Genomic DNA, 20,308 nt, shown 5'->3' on the forward strand with positions numbered 1-20,308 from the left:
GGAGGAAAAAGGTACGCTTTTGTCATTGTTGATGATTTCTTCCGTTTCACTTGGGTGGCCGCTTCTCTATAGTACCAGTTGTTGCTTCATTGAATTTGCTTCACTAATAGGCTTTCTTGCACATAAAGATGACACACTAAAGAACTTTAAGTTTTTTTGTGAGAAAGTTCAATGCGATAAAGGATACTACATCACTTCTATTAGAAGTGATCATGGAGAAGAATTTGAAAATAAAGCTTTTGAGGATTTTTGCAATGAACAAGACTATACATATAATTTCTCCCCACCAAGATCTCCTTAGCAAAATGGTGTTGTTGAAAGAAAGAACAGAACCCTACAAGACATGGCAAGAACCATGATTATAGAGTACAACCTACTACATCACTTTTTGGGCAGAAGTTGTAAGCACATCATACCATGTGTTAAACAGGAGTTTGATTCGACCTATTCTAAAGAAAACTCCATACGAACTATGAAGCAGAAAAAGACCCAATATTAGTTATTTTCATCCATTTGGATGCAAATATTTTGTGCACAATAATGGAAAAGACAACATCAGTAAGTTTGACCCTAGAAGCGATGAAAGTATTTTTGTTGGGTATTCAAATACTAGCAGATCTTATAGAGTCTTCAACAAACTTACTTTGTCAATTGAAGAATCAATTCATGTTAGTTTTTATGATACTAATCACTTAGTCGAGAAGGAAAAAATTGCAGATGAAGAAGATAGTCACCACCTGTCACTATGATTACACCTTCAATTGAACAAATCAGCTTTCCAAAAGAGACAACTTCAACTGATGAGTCGACTAATCTTATAGTTGGGCCCGTTTCAAATGAACGGAGAAGTATTATTGGAGAGATAAATGAGGGAAGACACGGGCATCCTGTAAGAATAATGCAAATTTGGCTTATATCTCAACTTGAGCCAAAGAAAGTAGATAAAGCCCTAAAGGATGATCATTAGATTAAGGCAATGAAAGAAAAACTAGATCAATTCAACAAAAACAAAGTATGGAATCTAGTTCCCAAGCCTGAAAAAGCGTCAGTGATTGGAACAAAATGGACTTTTAGAAACAAGCTAAATGAAGCAGGCGAAGCTATGAGGAATAAAGCACGACTGGTTTCTCAGGGATACTCGTAACAGGAAGGAGTCGACTAGATGAAACATTTGCCCCTGTTGCTCGGTTAGAATCAATTCGAATTTCACTTGCTTATTCTGCTTTTAAAGGTTTTAAATTATTTCAAATGGATGTAAAAGTGCTTTTCTAAATGGATTCATCGATGAAGAGGTATTTGTAAAACAACCACCAGGTTTTGAAAATCCCAAATGCCCCTATCTTGTGTTCAAACTAACTAAGGCTTTATATGATCTTAAGTAAGCCCCTAGAGCTTGGTATGATCAATTAAACACTTTCTCAGTAAAACATGGATTTTCCATAGGAAAAATTGATACAACTCTTTTCATCAAAAGAGCTTCCTCTGGAAATCTTATTATACAAATTTATGTAGATGATATTAACTTTGGAAGTTCTAACCCTTTGTGTAAGGAATTCACTGATCTCATGAAAAGTGAATTCTAAATGAGTATGATGGGAGAATTAACTTTCTTCTTGGGACTTCAAATTCATCAATTCGACAAAGGAATTTTCATATGTCAAAGTAAGTAACAAAGGAACTCATTTACAAGTTTGGACTAAGTGATGCCAAAGTTATGAGAACTCCAATGAGTCCTACATGTTCCATTGACAAAAATGATAGAAGGTAAAACCGTTGATGAAACCAAATATAGAGGGATGATTGGTTATTTGCTTTATCTTACTGCTAGTCGGCCAGATATTATGTTTAGTGTTTGCAGATGCGCTCGTTTTCAGTCAGCTTCTAAAGAATCTCATCTTAGTGCTGTCAAATGAATAATTAGATATTTACTTGGAACAATTTCCTATGGATTGTGGTATCCCAAAACTAATCCCTTCAAATTAGAAGGATTTTCTAATGTTGATTTTGCAGGTGATAAAGATGATCATAAGAGCACTAGTGGTTCTTGTCAACTACTTGGAAAATCTTTAATTTCATGGAATAGCAAGAAACAAGGATGTGTATCTCTATCTACCACTGAAGCTGAATATATTGCTATTGGGCAATGCTGTGCTCAACTATTATGGATGGTTCACCAATTAAGTGATTGTGATTTGCTATTTAAACCTGTTAAAAATTTCTGTGATAATTCTAGTGCTATATGTCTATCTAAACATCATTCTATGGCAAAACATATAGACATTAAACATTATTTTATTAGAGATCATGTTATTAGGGGAGTTATTGAATTACAATTTGTCTCTACTGAAAATCAACTAGCTGATATTTTTGCTAAACCTTTGCTAGAAGAAAGATTTTGCATGCTTAGAGATTCTTTAGGAATTATTGCAAGTCCTATATAATTGTCTAATTTTTTGGGCAACTTGTAGAAAATCTTTTTATTTAGTTCATCTTTTCCTTAATTACCCGCCTCCATTTTTTTTACACGACTATTCACAGTTGTCATAAATGCCTCTCTCATGTCTTTTCACCATCCCATCATTTCCCTCACCACACCTCTCTACTTCCCCATACAACATTTCCACATTCCCTGACCACTTCCTCCTACTTAACTCCACCTTCCTCCTCAAATCCCTATCAACTCTTCTCTTTCTCCGCCATGGCCAAAACTCAGAAAACCTCTCCCATCTCCACCCGAACAATTTCTAGAAACAAGAACAAAGGCAAAGCTTTGTGCCCTGTTAGGATATACTCTGATGGATCTGTCGATTCCTCCCCCCAAAACTCTATCAACTCATTATCCTTTTGATCCTCTAGTAAACGTGGCATTGTTGATGAGGATTGTGGAAAATCCTCTAAGAAGTTCAACTTTGACCATGAGAATGCTTTCCTTGACCGTCAAAACTTTTGGACTACCCTAATTCAGACCTCTTTCATTCTCTTAAAGGTAAATCTTTTGCCCATGGTCGAATTGTGTAGTTTGATGTTATTTCCTCTTTGCACTGCTACATTCAATTTTTTTTTTTTGGGTTCCAAGGCTAGGTCAACATCTTTTCTTATGCTCCCACCCGAGTGTATGAACACCACATTTGCATGTTTTATGCCAACCTTAGGGATACCAAGGATGATGAGGTAGAAACCCTTGTATTTGGAACCCATATTCTCTTTGACTGCTCTGGTTTTGACAAAATGTTTAATATCAAAAGCTCTGGTTTTTCTGCTTTACCCCACAACTCCTGGCCCTCTGATTTCGAAGTTTCCTACGAATAAGCAAAACGGTCTATCTCCCTTGAAACTCCCGGTAATCTTCCAACCTATTTAGGACCTAAAAACTTGTGGTTTGAAACTTATGTGTTCGCCCATATCATTGCCACCACCATTATGCCCCGCGTAGGTTCTCTGTCAACCCCCACTCAGCGTGATACTCTACTTATCTACTACTTAGTTAAAAAGCGCAAACTCCATTTGTCCTCCCTTGTCATGAATCATATGCTAGAATTGCCTTTGATCCCACAAATCTTCCATATGGTATGCCAATTACTCGAATCATGGAAGCCTACAATATCAATCTTGATGACTATCCCCTTCTTCTTGTTAAGCAATGCTATGACTCTAAAGCATTTGTCAGCATAGGTTAAATTTGCGTTGATGATGTCTGGGTTCTAAAGAAAGATATGGACAAAGATCCTGAACACCCCTGTCCTCTTGCTTCGCATAAATCCAAGCCATCTTCTTCGAACCCCCCTTCTTTTGACAACTCTAGTGACATTCTTGCTAAACCGTCTGCTATTAATGAAAAGCTCGATACCTTTAAAGATATTCTTGTGTCTACTCAATTTCAAATGGAGAAGGTAAGAGATATCACCAAAGAAGCTAGTGCTGGTGTGGCTCGCATGCATGTTAAAATTGATAATGGGTTAAACGAAGCAGGTAAGCTAGCTACCAAGCTTCAAAATAGTGTCAATGGTCTCCCTGCAAAGATGATTGGGACTTTGGATGTTATGAAGGATGCTATGGTAAACACTTTAGCCTATTTTTTTCGTCCCTTTTCCCAGCAGCAGGAGGAGCAGGACTGAATGCTTTGGTTTTCTATGTTGTGTTAGACAATGTGTTTGTTTTGGACCTAAGTCCATCTTGACTTATTTTGTGGCTGTTTATTCAGCCTTCTTGACTTGTTTTGTGGCAGTTTATTCAGCGTTATAACTTGTTTTTGTGGTTGCTTCTTCAGCCTTGTGATTTTATTAGTTTGTTGTGCTATTTGTTGTTGTTTGTTTTCTTTGTTATATTTTTGATTGATGCCAAAAGTCCAGACGAGATCACTCAACTACTGGACACTGGCCAGCAGTCAACTATTCAGAGGGACTACTATCAGGACCCCCAATCAACTATTTAGGGGGAGTACACTTACAGGGAAATTGACCACATTGCTTTGAGTATTTTTTTGTCATCATCAAAAAGGGAAAGATTGGCAGTGCTATGATTTTAACGATGACAAACTATTTTGCTATAGGTACAATACTCAAAGGAATCCAAAGATGCCGTCAAGCCCATTGGACATGTAAAGCCCAGTCGGCTACATGAAGGGAAACCACGAAGTACAAGGAAAATAAGCCCATGCTTATTTATGGGAGCAAGTACCAGATCAAGTCAAGGTTTCAATTAAGTAAGATTAGAAGATCTTACGCTATGACAAAGGAAAGGTAATCAGTTAAGGAAGGAAGAGATCAGTCTGTATCAATCAAGAAGGATTCAAGTTCAACCAAATCAGAATTAACAAGGAAACATGTACCAAGTTTAAGCCATTCCAATGAGGAAAAATTGACCGTGTGAAGAACAAGGAAAGAAGTCTCATAGCATTAAAAGCTCTTGCTTTATTCTTGGAAATTAGGATCCTCAATATTCCTAATTTTCAAGGATCAATTCTCTTGGGTTGCTTTCTCTGCTGAAAGAGTCAAACGGCTACAAACTGAAGGATATAAATACAAGGCTCCAGAGACGAATAAAAACATACTTTAGTCTCAACTTCTCAAAGCTCTCTGCTCTACTTTTCATAAGCATTGTAATTCTGAGTGATTTATAGTGTGAACAAAAAAGAGAGAAAGAGATATGTTATTGTTGGTGAGGCATTGTATCAAAAGAAAAAGGGTGTTTGAGTGTAGACATATGAGCTCCATTCAAACAAAACATTGTACCAAACTTATTTTTAAAGAGCTGCAGAGAAAACCCTTGTAACCCAAGGGGACTGGACGTAGGATTCACATTGAATTTGAACCAGTATAAATATATCAACCAATAGAAGTCACTTTTCTATATTTAGAAAGTTTTTTATTCTAACATTCTCAACTATTCTCTTGTAGGACTGACATGTCCTGTTTAATACCACATGATTCAAAGCATATATTTTATACACATTTAGTTTAAAACAAGATTCATAAGTCTTCTTTACATTCTTAATCTTCATGCCTAATCAAACTAAGACACATAATGTTGGTGAAAATATAATTACAATCTATATATAATATAAAGCTAGACAATAGAAAGATGATGTGGTCCATCTCTTAGGCCACCATTGGTATTTATCTTTTTTTCTCATTTTTTTGAGCTTTTTCCACTTTTATTCTATTTATTATTTTATTTTATTTATTCAATATTCATGCACATAAAGTCCCTACTAAATGAATATTGAAGTTGTCGGTTACCTTTTCATAAGAATCACGTAATTAACCTGTTACTCCCTGCACGTTTGCCTAATTTATTACCATTACTAATCACCAAATTAACGTTGCAATTGTCACTGTATATTAACGTTGCCAAACTCCTACACTACTCTTGCATATTGAATATTTAAGGACAAAAACTCATCCAACTCTTGGCACTTTTCTACACCTGCACACACTTGAGCACAAATTTTATCCGAAAACACAATGCTTTGTCACTCATAATCTCTATAGGATGGGACTTGGGAGTAGGCTACTCGGAGTAGCTAAAACCACAACAAGTCAGTATAAATGGTACCATGCCTTATCTTTTACACTTCTATTTGCATTGTGTGTTTTAATTTTTTTATTTTCCATTGCAAAAGTAACCTCCCCATAATGTTTTACTAACGCTGCTTAATCCCCTCTTTTTGCGCATTCAACAAATACAGTGATATATATTGATCTTCAATTTTATTTTCTCCTATTTTTTTTTTTTTTGTGTGTGTGTGAATATCAATGTTTTGGTAGATTTATAGGCTAAATAATGACTCGATTCTTTATCTTCTTTTATTTATTTCACTTATGTAGGTTACTTAGATGAAAAAACTGATCATTTACCCCCTTTTTATTATATTACTTATTGCGCATTTATATTTGACATTAGAAGTACTTAGAGAATGTATAAAAGAAAAAACAATATTCACATACTCCCAGTTACGGGAAGACACTTTGTAATTAAACATCTCTTCGGTTCTTTTTCTTCTTTCGTTCAACTATTTCTTATATCTTTTTTTCTTCTTTGTTAAAATACAATGGCTCGAGATTGTTACAAAAATCATAGAAAAATATGCAGTGCTTCATAAAACGGGTCAATACTATTTGGTAAACGTGGTTCATTTTTTTTTTTTTAAAAAAAAAATTCACTGTTGTATTTATGTATGTGTTAATGTGCAAGGAAATGAATTTGCAACTTAATTTTAGTTTTTTTTCTTCTTATTTTTTTTTTTTTTTTAACTTTGGGCTTATGGGTGGTAACTTTTTATATGTGTGACATTGCAATTATGTACCCTGATGAATATTTGAATCTTGCAATTATAAGCAACAAAGAGAATTTAAGCATTAATTAGAATAGGTGTCAGTAATATTCACACACCCAACGTTGAGACAATTACGATGGTACGACCAGATGAATTTTGATTGAAACTCTGTATGCATCTATGCTCAAGTGACAAACAAATAAGAGAAGTAAGAAGAAAATTATATTGTGTCAAGTAGTGTGTTTTGTATTCAAGGTAAAGTTTTCAAAAATTTCAATTAGGAAGATTCAGAAGATTGTGTTGCACTCTAAACTGCGTATCAAATAAAATTATGTTATTTTTTTCAAATTTGTGGATAAACCAAACAGAAGCAAGAATTTGAGTTATAATTCCTTTTTATTTCCCCTTTCTCTTTATTTTTGTTGCTTTTCTGATGAAGCTTTTATTTTTATCATCATATTAGTTTTACTGATGAAGCTTTTATTTTTATCATCATATAAGTTTTACTTTTTACACAATTATAATATAAAATTTTATTTTATTTGTCGGAGAAAAAATATTTTAGGATTGCGCTAAGTGCGGTTAAATTCACTAGTTGAAAAATAATATAAAGAAAATAAAGTATCTTTAGGCTGAGGCGCGGATATCTCGCTCTTAAGGAGATTCAAGTCCACTGCACACTACAACACAAAGTATGTATAGCTACGAAATCTTAGCTATGAATTTATAAATCATGGCTAGTACCTAGTATTAGTCACAAAAATTTTAATCTCATGGCTATCTACAAATTCGTAAAATTTCTTAGCCACAAAAATTAAATTGACAAAGATAATTCTTTATTTTTGCTATGATTGCTAAAAATCGTGGCAATAATTACCTAAATAGCTACAACTTTATTGCTATAACAAAATTTCCTAGCTAATTACAAATTTTTACCACGAGTTGAAACAAACTGTAGCAATAGTAATCTTTTAGCCAAAATAAATTATTTGAAACAAAATGTTGTCGCTAAATAAATATTTTTGCTTCAAGTTACAAAATTGTGGCAATAATTAAATGATATAGCCATGAATATTTTTCTATAGCAAAAATTTGTTGCTAATTATCAATTTTTGCCACGAGTCAAAACTTACTGTAGCAATAGTCACTTTTTAGCCACTATAAATTATCTGAAACGAAATGTTGTAGCTAAATAAATATTTTGGCTTCAAGTTATAAAAATTCTGGCAATAGTTAAATGATATAGCAAAGGATTTTTTGCTATAGAATTTTTTTGTAGCTAATTATTAATTTTTTGACGCGAATCGAAACTAACTATAACAAATAGTAACTTTTTAGCCACATAAATTATTTAAAACAAAGTGTTGTAGCTAAATAAATATTTTTGCTTCATGTTACAAAAAGATTATGGCAATAGTTATATGATGTAGCCACAGTTTTTTTGCCACAACAAAAGTTCATAGCTAATTATTAATTTTTGCCACGACCTGAAGCTTACTATAGCAGTAGTAACCTTTTAGCCACAAAAAGTCATTTAAAATAAAATATTATAGCTAAATAAATATTTTTACTTCTAGTACTAAAATGTTATGGCAATAGTTGGCTTAATAACTATAACTATTTGTCACGACAAAATAGTACAACCACAAATTTATTGTTATGATAAAATTTCGTAGCTAATCGCTATTTTTAACCACAAATTGAAAATTGTTGTCCCGATACTAATCTTTTAGCCTTTAAACAACTTTTTGGTGCAATTGAAGTTATGATAAAAATAGTACTAATATAATCACAATAAATTAGTTGTAACAACTATCTATTGTGAGATAAAGAATTATACAGATATATATGTATATGTACTTTAATTTCTAAGAGATTTTTATATTCGGATAGATATAATTTCTTGCATAAACAAGTTCTTATGTGGTATCATAAAATCAAATATTCATCAAATTAATATTTAAAATGAAACAAATTCATAAAACAAGTTCTTATACGACATCATATTAATATATGTACTTTTCTTTTATTCAAAGTCCATTCCTGCCAAATTAATTAAATAATTTATTGATATAGAAAATAAATATGACAACTAGAATAAAATTTATTATGAATAATCTAACTAGTATTTTAAAATGTGCAGGCGCAAGGTGACTCATTTTATCTAATATGGGTTGAGGCGCTTTAATTTTCCGCGAATTATTATTTCACTCGGACTTTTTCTCAATCAAACAATACCTTTATCGAGCTTGTGTAATCAGAGGTGTTCAACTTTCTATTCAATTAAATTTTACAAGATCTAAGTTGTAAGTTTCAAATATTATTTAATTAAATAGGAGGTTATATCTAATAATTAATTATATCAAATTTAAACAAAATTAACTTCACTAATCCTAACTCAAGTTTCATCTTAATTGATCAAGTGTTTCGAGAATTATTATTTGATTCAAACCTATTTATCTAAAGTCGAAACAATACCATTTTAGTGTATTACATGTGTTTATCGTTGGATTCGATTGAATTTTATAGACATACTTTTAATTTTCAAATATAGTGTAAATAAATAGCGATTATATCTAATAACCTTTTGATTACATAATTAGATCGAATTTGAAGTACAAACCTCACTAAGTCTCACTCAGGTTCATCTTGATCAAGTGCTTCGAAAAATTAATTCACTCGAACTTGTTCGATCGGGATAATACGTTTATCGATCTTGTATAATTAGGCGGTGATCATTCTATTTAATTTTTATGTTTTTAATTGTCATTGCAGCTTGTGAAGAAGTGAAGAAAGCGTCAAAATCGATGGGCACACGAATAATTATTTTTTCTCTTGTAAAATACATTGATATGTTTGGATAAAATGATGTTCATTATTTGAATGATATCGTTTAACATTTATTAAGTCTTTTTGCTAATATATTGCATTTATTACACAATTGAACATATTTTGCTACAATAGTCTATAAATTTCATGCCGAAAATGAATTCTCAGGTATATTATATGAATTATTGTGGCTAACATTGTTGGTGGTAATATTTTCAATTAGTAACTATGAAATTTTTGAATTTGTAGCTAAACATACGTATAATTGAAACACAAATGAGGACGTGGATACACATTTTCATTTTCATAGCAAATGCAAAAAACCTTTGCTACCAATTTATCCTTCGTGACAAAAAAGTATGAAATCTTAGCTATGAGTTTTTGAATTCGTAGCTAGACATATACTTCTATAATTGCACGTATCAAGAACATGATAATAAATTTTCACTTTCCGTAGCAAATGAAGATTTTTTAGCCATAATGTTATATATTTCATGGCTAAAGGAATGGGTTCTTAGCTACGGTATAAAAGTATTTGTGGCAAAGGCATTAAGTTTTAGTTATGGATTTTTTTTAATTCGTAACTAAAAAGGAGTACTATTTCCACGAGACTAAGTTATAGAAATAACCATAAAATTTGAGTTTGCATGGCAAACATATTAAATCTTTTGCTACAATACAACACCTTGTGGCTACAATATGAAGATAGCTACAAATTTTATTCGTTGTGGCAAAAGAAAAAATTCACTTGCTATAAGTACATTTTTTGTGGCAGAAATTTTTTACAGTCGCAGCTGCAACACAAGAATTTCATAGCAATAAGTATAAGTCCATAGCCACGGACCATCTAAAGTTTGTAGCTAACTTTTAGCTGCGCTACATTTTGCTACGAATGCTACCAAACAAAATATTGTGGCTAAAGTGTTTAGCCACGGAAAATTTCATATTTAGCTACAATATATTTTCTAGCAATATATGCCTTGTGTTGTAGTGGTAGCAAATCTTTACCGATCCAGTAGTAATCTTCTTGACTTGTCCCCTTCAGGATACAACAGTCCGACCACACCGTACAACTCAACAAACTCTGAACAAGATGTTGAGTCCAAAGCTTCACAAAAAAGAAAACCTTCCTTCAACTATTTTTTTTTTAACTCACTTTTTCATGCACTCTATCTTTTTTCTCTACACCCACAAAGTAAGAATGACTAACTATTCATAGCTAGGAAAATCATCCTTGAATTGAATAGGATATGAATGGGGTAGTAAAGTAGGTAGATAATGGAAGAATTATTATTTGGAGGTTACATGAGTTACAAGACTAAAAAGAATGAATGTGAGTGAGTAATGAGTAGGAGGTTACAAAGAAAAATAAGACCAGATTTATCCATAACTCATATGAATAATGAGATAGTGGAAGAATAAAAAGTAATGGCCAATTTATAGCTTGTTTGGCCAAGCTTATTTTTCCCCTAAAAGTACTTATTTTTTCAATAAGTACTTATTTTTAAAAAAGTAAAGTGTTTGGCCAAGCTTTTGAGAGAAAATAAGTGCTTTTGGGGAGTAGCAGAAACAGTTTTTCAGAAGCTAAAAAAAATAGCTTTTGCACAAAAGTACTTTTTTGAAAAGTACTTTTGAGAAAAATACACTTAGAAGCACTTTTTAAAAGCTTGGTCAAACACTAATTGCTTCTGAAAAGTACTTTTTAAATTAATTGGCCAAACACAAACTGCTTTTAGCCAAAAGTACTTTTTCGAAAAGTACTTTTGAAAAAAAGTACTTCTTAAAATAAGTTGTTTTTATAAGCTTGACCAAACAGGCTATAAGTGTCTTTTGTTAAAACCCAAAAATTGGTATCAATGTCGTGAGAGTAAAAAGATCATTTCTCTGCCTGTTTATGGCCACAACGGAAAGGAGTAAATATGACACTTTAATCCTATATTTTGTAACTAGATGGCCTAGGCCCGTGCTGCGCACGGGCCCAACACTTTAGATTATAGTGCATTTATGTGTATATAGTTGTCTTTGAATAGTGATTATATATATATATATACACTATATATATTATGTTCAAAACACGATTAATATAACATTATAGTTTGTGTTTCATATCTACAATTTTATTATATTAATGTTTGCTACGAATACAAAATCAGCAAATTTATTAATATTTTTTAAAAGAGAAAACTTATTTAAAAGGAAACTATTTTCCTCTCTTTGAGATAAAACAATAGCAATTTTAAGCATCAGTTGATACTTTCAATTTTAATTCGATTAATTTAAAGGTGTAAAATATTTGTTATTTTTTATCAAATTTTGATTTGGATAATTCTAATTCAAATTATTAAATTAATTTTACATGTTTAAAACGAAACAAAGTAGAAATTGATTTTCTATTTAAACGATGAAATACTATTTTTTAATTTTTGGTAAATATTCTCGATTTAGCTCATTTTACTTGTCATGTTGTCTTTTGCATGTTTTTTTAAGAAAACGTCGATTAGAATTATAATTTGACTAATTTACCTTATTCATTAGTTGATCTCTATTTGATTTTTTTTTACGACATTAATCTCTTTTCACATTATTCTATCTTATTTTAAAATATAAATATTTTAAGTATATTTATTTTAGTGAACATAACAAATAAATGACATGGCGGAGTAGCAAATACAACAGTTTAATATAGGATTCACTTTTTTTTTTTATATTGCTTGATTTTGTTAATATGGGCCCCAGTTTTTTTCCCCCGTGAGTTTGGAGATGGTGGGTTCCACTTTTTTTACTTTTTTTTTTAATATTCAAAACACGATTAATATAACATTGTAGTTTGTGCTCCGTATCTAAAACTTTATTATATTGGTGTTTGCTACGAATACAAAGTCTGCACGTTTTTTTTTGACATTGTTTGTTTTTTTAATATGAGATTCACTTTTTTTTATATTGCTTGATTTTGTTAATACGGGATCCACTTTTTTTTCTCCATGAATTTGGAGATGGTGGGTTCCACTTTTTTTACTTTTTTTTTTTTAATATTGGTTGGTTTGTGTTTAATATGGGGATCACAATTTTTTTTTTTTTTGTTGGTTTGTGTTTAATATGTGGGCCCACAATTTTTTTGGGCCCACAAACGGACGACGAAAAAGTGCACCATCCGGTGCTTCTAATATAGTAGAAATATCAAAATGCTTACTATGACCATCACATAACATGGAATGGAGGAAGTAGCTAGTTAGTCGCTCCAAGCTCTCGTGGATGGTCAAATCGGATTTCGTTTCCTTTATTTCTCTAGAGAAATTACTACTATATATAAAACACAATGTAATGAGTTTTGTAGTACTTAGTTACATTGTAACTATTTTGTTAGTTCAACTAAATTAGTTTGCTTTTTCAAATTGTCCTTAGAGTTGCTATTTATTACTTCATGTATCAAAGTATATTCTAATAAATCAAAATACTTTGAAACCCTTTTTGATAGCATATCTTTTTTCTATTTCTTATTTTTTCCCCTACTTTATTTCATTTTTATTTAGGTTGACACAATCAATTTGGTCAATATAATCAATTTTGAGCCTTTAAAATGCTAAAAAAATTGTTAATAGTGATGATGTCATCTAATAAAAATAACTATGCACAAAGATAATCTAAAATGGTGATGATAATAACTTTGAGGAATTCATTTGGTACCGGATCGGAAGAGTACTTTATCGATCAAATTTTCTTTAGTAATTCTTAAATTACCATTAAATTTCTCTTGATCTTATTTTAGGTAAAAAAAAAAAGGTTATTCTGAAAATATTAAGTTAGATTTAATGATTTAACACAACTATACAGTAGAAAATAAATTTTAAAACTTTTTAACAATTAGTAGAATAAAATCTTGGAAAATAAAAGAAAAAGAATCTTTAAATTTTATTCAATTTGCTTAGTTCAGTGGGATAGAAAAGAGAACAGATGCTTACCAAGTGATAACTCCTCAATCCAATAATTATTAATCAATCCAATAATTATTAAATATTGATAATCGCATCTTTCTGTTCTTGCAAGCAATTCAATTTGTCAGAAATCATGTAATCCTTAGTTGGTTGAGTAAGGAAGTTTTCTTTTACGAATAAAGCATCAATGAGTTAACGACAAACTAAACCAATTCTTAAACTTTGTTTCAAGGAATTCAATTTATTTTGAATTTCATGTAAACCTAGACTTTAATCACCATATTTGTTTTAGCATATACCATCGTCACATGAAATTATGATCAATAAATAGCAAAACATGCTATTCCTACCTCTAACTAGAAATTATATGCTCACAAATTCATAAAATATAAAAATGTCCATTTCAATTTATGACTATAGTCAATTTGAAATCATTCTGCATACTTTAAATTATGTTACTAAACATAAAGTAATCTCTGTCTCTTTGATATCTATTTATCCCAAGCAAACTTGCTTTCTTATGACAATTCTTTTAGTAAATTATCTAATTATATGATCAAAAAATTTAACTAATGAATAATACGTGATTAAGAAGCGATCATTTTAAAAGAGTTCTGCCTAAGAAACATACACAATTTTTTTTTTTAATTAAACATTATGAAGTGCATTATTATCTTATCTTGGGCCCGGGCTCAGCACGGACTTCACTAGACTAGTAATATTATACGCTAACATAAAATTATGTAACAACATGACTATAGATTTTAAGTTGTAACGCTTCGTTTTAGGATTCAGGGCTTCGTACAAATCAAATTTGTCACTTCGGACTAGGGGTGAGCATAGTAATTAATATCATATCGAAACTTAAATTTTTTTATACTCATTTTTGGTATATGGTACTTCCTCGGGATCAAAAAAAGTGTCCACTTAGCCTTTTTTTCTTGAGTAAAAAAAAAGTGTCCACTTATCAAATCAAGAAAGAATTAATCTTTTTTTTTTCTTTTTCAAATTTGCCCCTATTAAGTGTTATATGACCAAATCCCAATGTTTATTTAATTAGGGGTAGTTTAGTCAAATTACCTATTTTTATGTAGGAGTTAGTATTTTCTTAAGGGGTGTGCAAATGGCTAAGTGGACTCTTTTTTTAATCCGGATGGAGTATTTGATATATATTTTTCAAAAATTTGGTATCCAGTACAGTATTCGATCTTTATAAAAAAAATACGAAAATATCGTACCTAAGTATATAGTTACGTTTACAATTCATATATATTACTATTATTATACTAACACATATATAAACTACTATTAATAGAAAATTAATTGTTTAGACATTGGAACATTAACTACTCTATCTTGATTGAAATAAAAAAACTCCAATGGGCTACACTGGATTTTTTTTTTTTTTTTGATGTAGGAGCAATGCTTCGCGATCACATATAATGGTCTAGTTGTGCATCTGATCATGTGGGTTGTGTTGCATTCGCGAAGGAGGATTCGCTTGACTGCTATTCGCGGTCGCGAGCCTTCTTGTCACAATCATGAAGGGTACTGAGCCAGATATTTAAACAACACAATCAATTTTTTTTTTTAATTCATTTCAAGACTTTTGAGGATATTGGAGCTCGACTTTGTGCAATATTTTAGGAGAAATTTTATATTTGAGTCAGGGTAAGCTCTAAATTTGGATTTAATTATATGTACTTAATTACCCACAATTTTTAGGTGTTTAATCCATGTGTTTTGAAGTGTAAAAATTGGGTTTCTAACCCTAGGCTTAAGAGACTATAAATTGGTAATTTGGATGTTGATTTGGTGTTGGATTGAGGCAGTATTTTAGATTTGAAATCTTTAGGGAATGAGTAATTCAATTTTGGATTTTGACACCGCAAATCTGGGTTGTTGGTTGAGTTGTAAAGACTTACAAAGCTAGCGAAGATTCTTGAAAGTGATAGCTATAATTCAGAAGAATTGTAGGGGAAAGGTACTAAGCTGTTAGATTCTTGGCTTATGGAGTTCTAACCTTAAAACTGCTTGAGTTTTAGTGGAGATTTGAGCAACATCCCACTAGTGTGGGTCGTGATTTTTTACTCCCTTAAGAAAGGCGTTTTTCACGGTAAAAGTTCTTGTGATTTACATTCTGCACTTACGTCTTGTTTAGACTGAGGAACCAGGAACCTGATTCTTCAATACATTAAGGGCAACATAAACACGTGGGATACGTTTATATATATCACCATCATTAGGTTGTGAGCCTAAGATGTGTGGAGTTTGGCGTGACCCCTACCATATTATATACATAAATAAAAAACTTACAATAATTAGAGAGGGACATGAAATCTTGCCTGTAATCTAAAATCGAGATTGACAAAACAATCTAAAAAGAAAGAAAATAGCCTATACAAGATCCTTTCTAGAAGAGATCTCATAATTCAATTAAACTACAGATAAATTACAAGCCTAAAGTGGAGCCTTATATTTGCTGAGTCAATCTACACAAAAATTTGGAAAACATTGGAGTTGGACCAAATAAGTTGCTTGGACATAAGCGACTTCGTATATTAACCGAAAAAAAATTACTTAACCAAATTTTACGTAAATATTGAAAATTACTCCTTGTTCTCAATGCCTGAACTATTACTCTTTGTTCTCAATGCTTGAACTAAGGATATACATAGGTCGGGTTGGTCCGGTTTTTCATTTACCAAACCGAATTAACTATGTCGGATTTTTAAATCTACATACCATTCAATAAAAGTCAATTTTTCCAATCTCAGTTTTTTCAATTTTTTTTCCATTTGATTCGCGGTTTTCGACTTTTTTCTCCAATAATGTCTCCACGACTTAACACAATAATGCTGGGGCACCCAAATGGGTGTTTATACTCTATCTAGTGATTCAAAGGAGACTCTATACAAGAGATACGGGAACTTATTGACCAGAAATCTTGCCCTTTGTGTGAAGTTGCAGAGGAGACGGTTGCTCATCTTTTCTTTCAGTGCACTTTCTCACAATTGTATGGGACAAGCTGTTACTCTGGCAGAACTTTTAGAGACCTGCTTTGCCATGGAACGAAGAATTGCAATGGATGATAGATCATATCACTACACCAAAAAGAGACTTTTAATGATAATATATTTTCCTTTTAGCGGCAATAGTTGTTGCCACCAAAACATTTACCAGCAATTAGTTAATGCCATTAGATCCAAGGTCGCTAAAACCTTTAGCCGCATTTATTATTAGGGTTAAAGTTTGGTATTGCCGGTAATAATTGATTCTAGAATGGTAATTAAGTTATTGCCGCAAATTTATTGCCGCTAAAAGCATATTTTGTTGTAGTGTATGGGTAGAAAAGGTGTTTAACTGAAATATCCAGAATTGTATTTGCTGGTGGTGTATACTTCATATGGCAAAAAAGGAACTCTAGAGTGTTTGGTAGCAAGAAGGAGCCAAGGTTGATTTCCAGATTGATCACTCAAGAAGCAGTCATGCACGGTAGACTCAAACCCAAACTAGCTAGGAGAATTCAAGAGTTTAATTTTTACTTAGTAGCTTGGTTTTAGTTTGCCGTTTAGTTTCTATGTTCTTGGACTCTTGGAACTCCTATCCATGAGCCAGTGTTTTTGCCTGAGCCGTACATATTCACAATTTTGGTTAATAAAAGCCTTTATTTACCAAAAAAAATAGTGTTTCGAAATATTTCTTCTATCTTACTAAGATACAATAATTATTTGGTGTTTTCCAAGAAAATAACACAAAATGTGAGATGAATCATGACATTATGAAAATATAGTGTCACCACCAACAACTATAATAAAAACCCATAAAACAAGTAATGTTAATAAGAGATAATGAAAATGAAAATAGTCTGATTTAAATTTTTTGAGTTAATTACTAGACATTTATGGCAATAATTCTTTGGCAAATTTATTGGACCATTCAAATTGTAAGTCTAAACATGAAATAGCACGTTAAGAAACCGAAACTACGAAAAAAATTTAAGAAATACTTATAAACTAGTAAATTTACCCGCGCTTCGAGCTGTTATGAAAGAAAAAAAAATTGAAAATGTTAAGGAGGACGATAGCATTGATTTACAATCATTTTACATTTCTACAGACATACATAAACAATGTGATTTACTATCCATGAACTAATATCACGATTAAAAATATATAATTAAAAAAGAAAATCAACAACTAATAAATATAAGTGCCAGAATAGAAACAACTGCTAGGTCAGGTTGTCATCTTAGTGGAGATTCTTAACTTTTATATACCAACTTGCTTCTTTCTTTGTGTTTTTTTTCTTTTTAAATTGTGGAAGGAGAGAGGGTTATTAAACAAATTAAACCTCTCTTCAAAAATTATAAAATGATACTCTTTACATGAATGAGGTTAGACATTGCAATTAGAAATTTTGAGTTTCAACAAAGAAATTAATAAATATGCATATCCTATTTGGCATCTATAGACGAATATGCAAGCATAAGTCTTATGGTTGTTTGAATAATAGCAAGTGATTCCTCGATATATCATACTACGAATAGATAGGATTTCCAGAGAAGAGATCACATCTGATAACAAATAAAAAGGAATATTGAAAATCCCGCCCGTTTGGATTGACTTATAAGTTGCTTATAAGCTGTTTTCAGCTTTTTTGAGTGTTTGACTGACCAGCTTAAAGTCATTTTGTGCTTAAAATAAGCTCAAAAAAATAATTGGACCCATTTGACTTAGCTTATCTAAAGCAGCTTATAAGCTGTTAAAAAAAATAAGTTAGACTACCCCAACTTATTTTTTTTAGCTTATAAGCTGTTTACAACTTATAGGCATAAGCCCATCCAAACAGGCTAGTTAATTTTATGTTTTTACTAATTTCTAATTAAAAAAAAAAAAAAAGGAAAACTTATGTGGTCATGCACGTGATGGATGCAGTTTGAATCTTATACAGTCAGACCTCTCTATAACGGCACCCGCATATGACAGCACCTCTCTATAACAACTAACTTTTTCGAAACCGATTTTTTATGTTATATTTTACTTCTCTATAACAACATTTCACCTATAACAGCAACAACCAACTTTATAACAGTACGCTCTTTGTAAAATTACCCCCCATATAACAGCTATCTTTTTTTTTTTTTTTTGGTAATATAATAATTAACCATCTTTATAAAAATAGAATATCTATGATTACCAATAGTAAGTGTAGAGATTTTGACCAAATATTTGATCTTTAATACACTATTACAACAAAAAAAAAATTATATGAATATATATTTTCATCATTAAACGATTTTCCTTCGTTATACAAAGGGTGATTAAGCTTAGAATTTGACAATTAAAAATGAAAATTAGATTTTATGCATCTGTTTGCCTATAACAGCGAAATATTATTTAAATGTCAATGTTGTTATAGGTGTATAACAACCATTCTCTATAACTGCTTAAAAATTTCGGACCCAACGATGCTCTTATAGAGAGGTTTGACCTGTACAATCTTTTCATTCCTTTCTTATTTCTTCCTTCCGTCTTATACAATTTTTTTATTCCTTTCTACTCACTTGTTACATTTGGTAATTTTTTTGCAAGGTATGAGTCGTGCTTTAAAGTTTGCCGGATCCCATCCCTAATCTAAATTAGCCAAACAAATCAGAGAAAAATACTAACTAAATGGGTATCATTCAAAAGTTTCTTGTACCACAATTATCATATTTATATGTGGTAGCTATTTTTTCTCAGACTGCTTTATCATGGCTTTTTCGTTTTCGTATTGCTTTGAACTGTTTGTGCTTATCTGACCTTTTCTTGTCATATTTTCTCTTGAGCCGAGAGTCTTTCGGAAACAGTTTCTCTATCTTCCGAGATGGGGGTAAGGTCTGCGTACATTTTACCCTCCCCAGACCTCATACTGTGAGATTTCACTGGGTATGTTGTTGTTGTTGTTGGTATCATTCAAAACTCATCATCATAATTTTAAAGAAGTCACTATTTAACATTTCAACTACTATATATATGCTTATTTGTATATATAATTAGTATTCACAACATGCTAGAAGAAAAAACTATCAAATTGGTATCAATCAAATTCTCCATCATCACAAATTCACTCTCTCCCACACGGAAATACATATATATATATATATATATATATATATATATATATATATATATATTAAAAACATGAACTTCCTAACTTGAAAGTTAAATTACGTAAATACCGTTCTTAAAATATATATATAAAACTCCTCATCCGAAGAGGTGTCTTTTCTTTCCTTAAATGACACAAAGGAAAGAAACTGGCAAAGAAAACTGAAAAGTTGAGACAAATAGTAAAATGCGGTATATTGCCAAAGAGAGGATGTAACACATCCCTTTTTTTTTTTTTTTTTTTTTTTTTTTTTTAAATGGTGCGAACAAGCAGTTAAAGATAAAAGGTGAAGGCTAGATTTATCTGCTTTAGAAATCTACATTCATTTGCTTTAGAGATCTCCCTATTAATCTAATCAAATATATAATCGTCCTATAAGATTGTCGTGTTCTTTTATACTTAGACATTATGAAAATCATGTTGTTTTGACATATGGTTCAAAGATTATTCAGAATCGATGATAAATAATTTTGCTTAAGAAAACTAAGTCAACAATCATGTTTATGCAGTGATATTTTTAACATGAAGTTCCTTTTCTTCTTCTTCTTCTCACTCCTTTGTATTTTAATTCTTCTTTTAAGACTATATACGCAGATAAGACAAATAAATCTATGGAGGA

Source organism: Lycium barbarum, chromosome 2 (genome assembly GCF_019175385.1).
Source record: "Lycium barbarum isolate Lr01 chromosome 2, ASM1917538v2, whole genome shotgun sequence".
In the NCBI taxonomy this organism is placed as follows: domain Eukaryota; kingdom Viridiplantae; phylum Streptophyta; class Magnoliopsida; order Solanales; family Solanaceae; genus Lycium; species Lycium barbarum.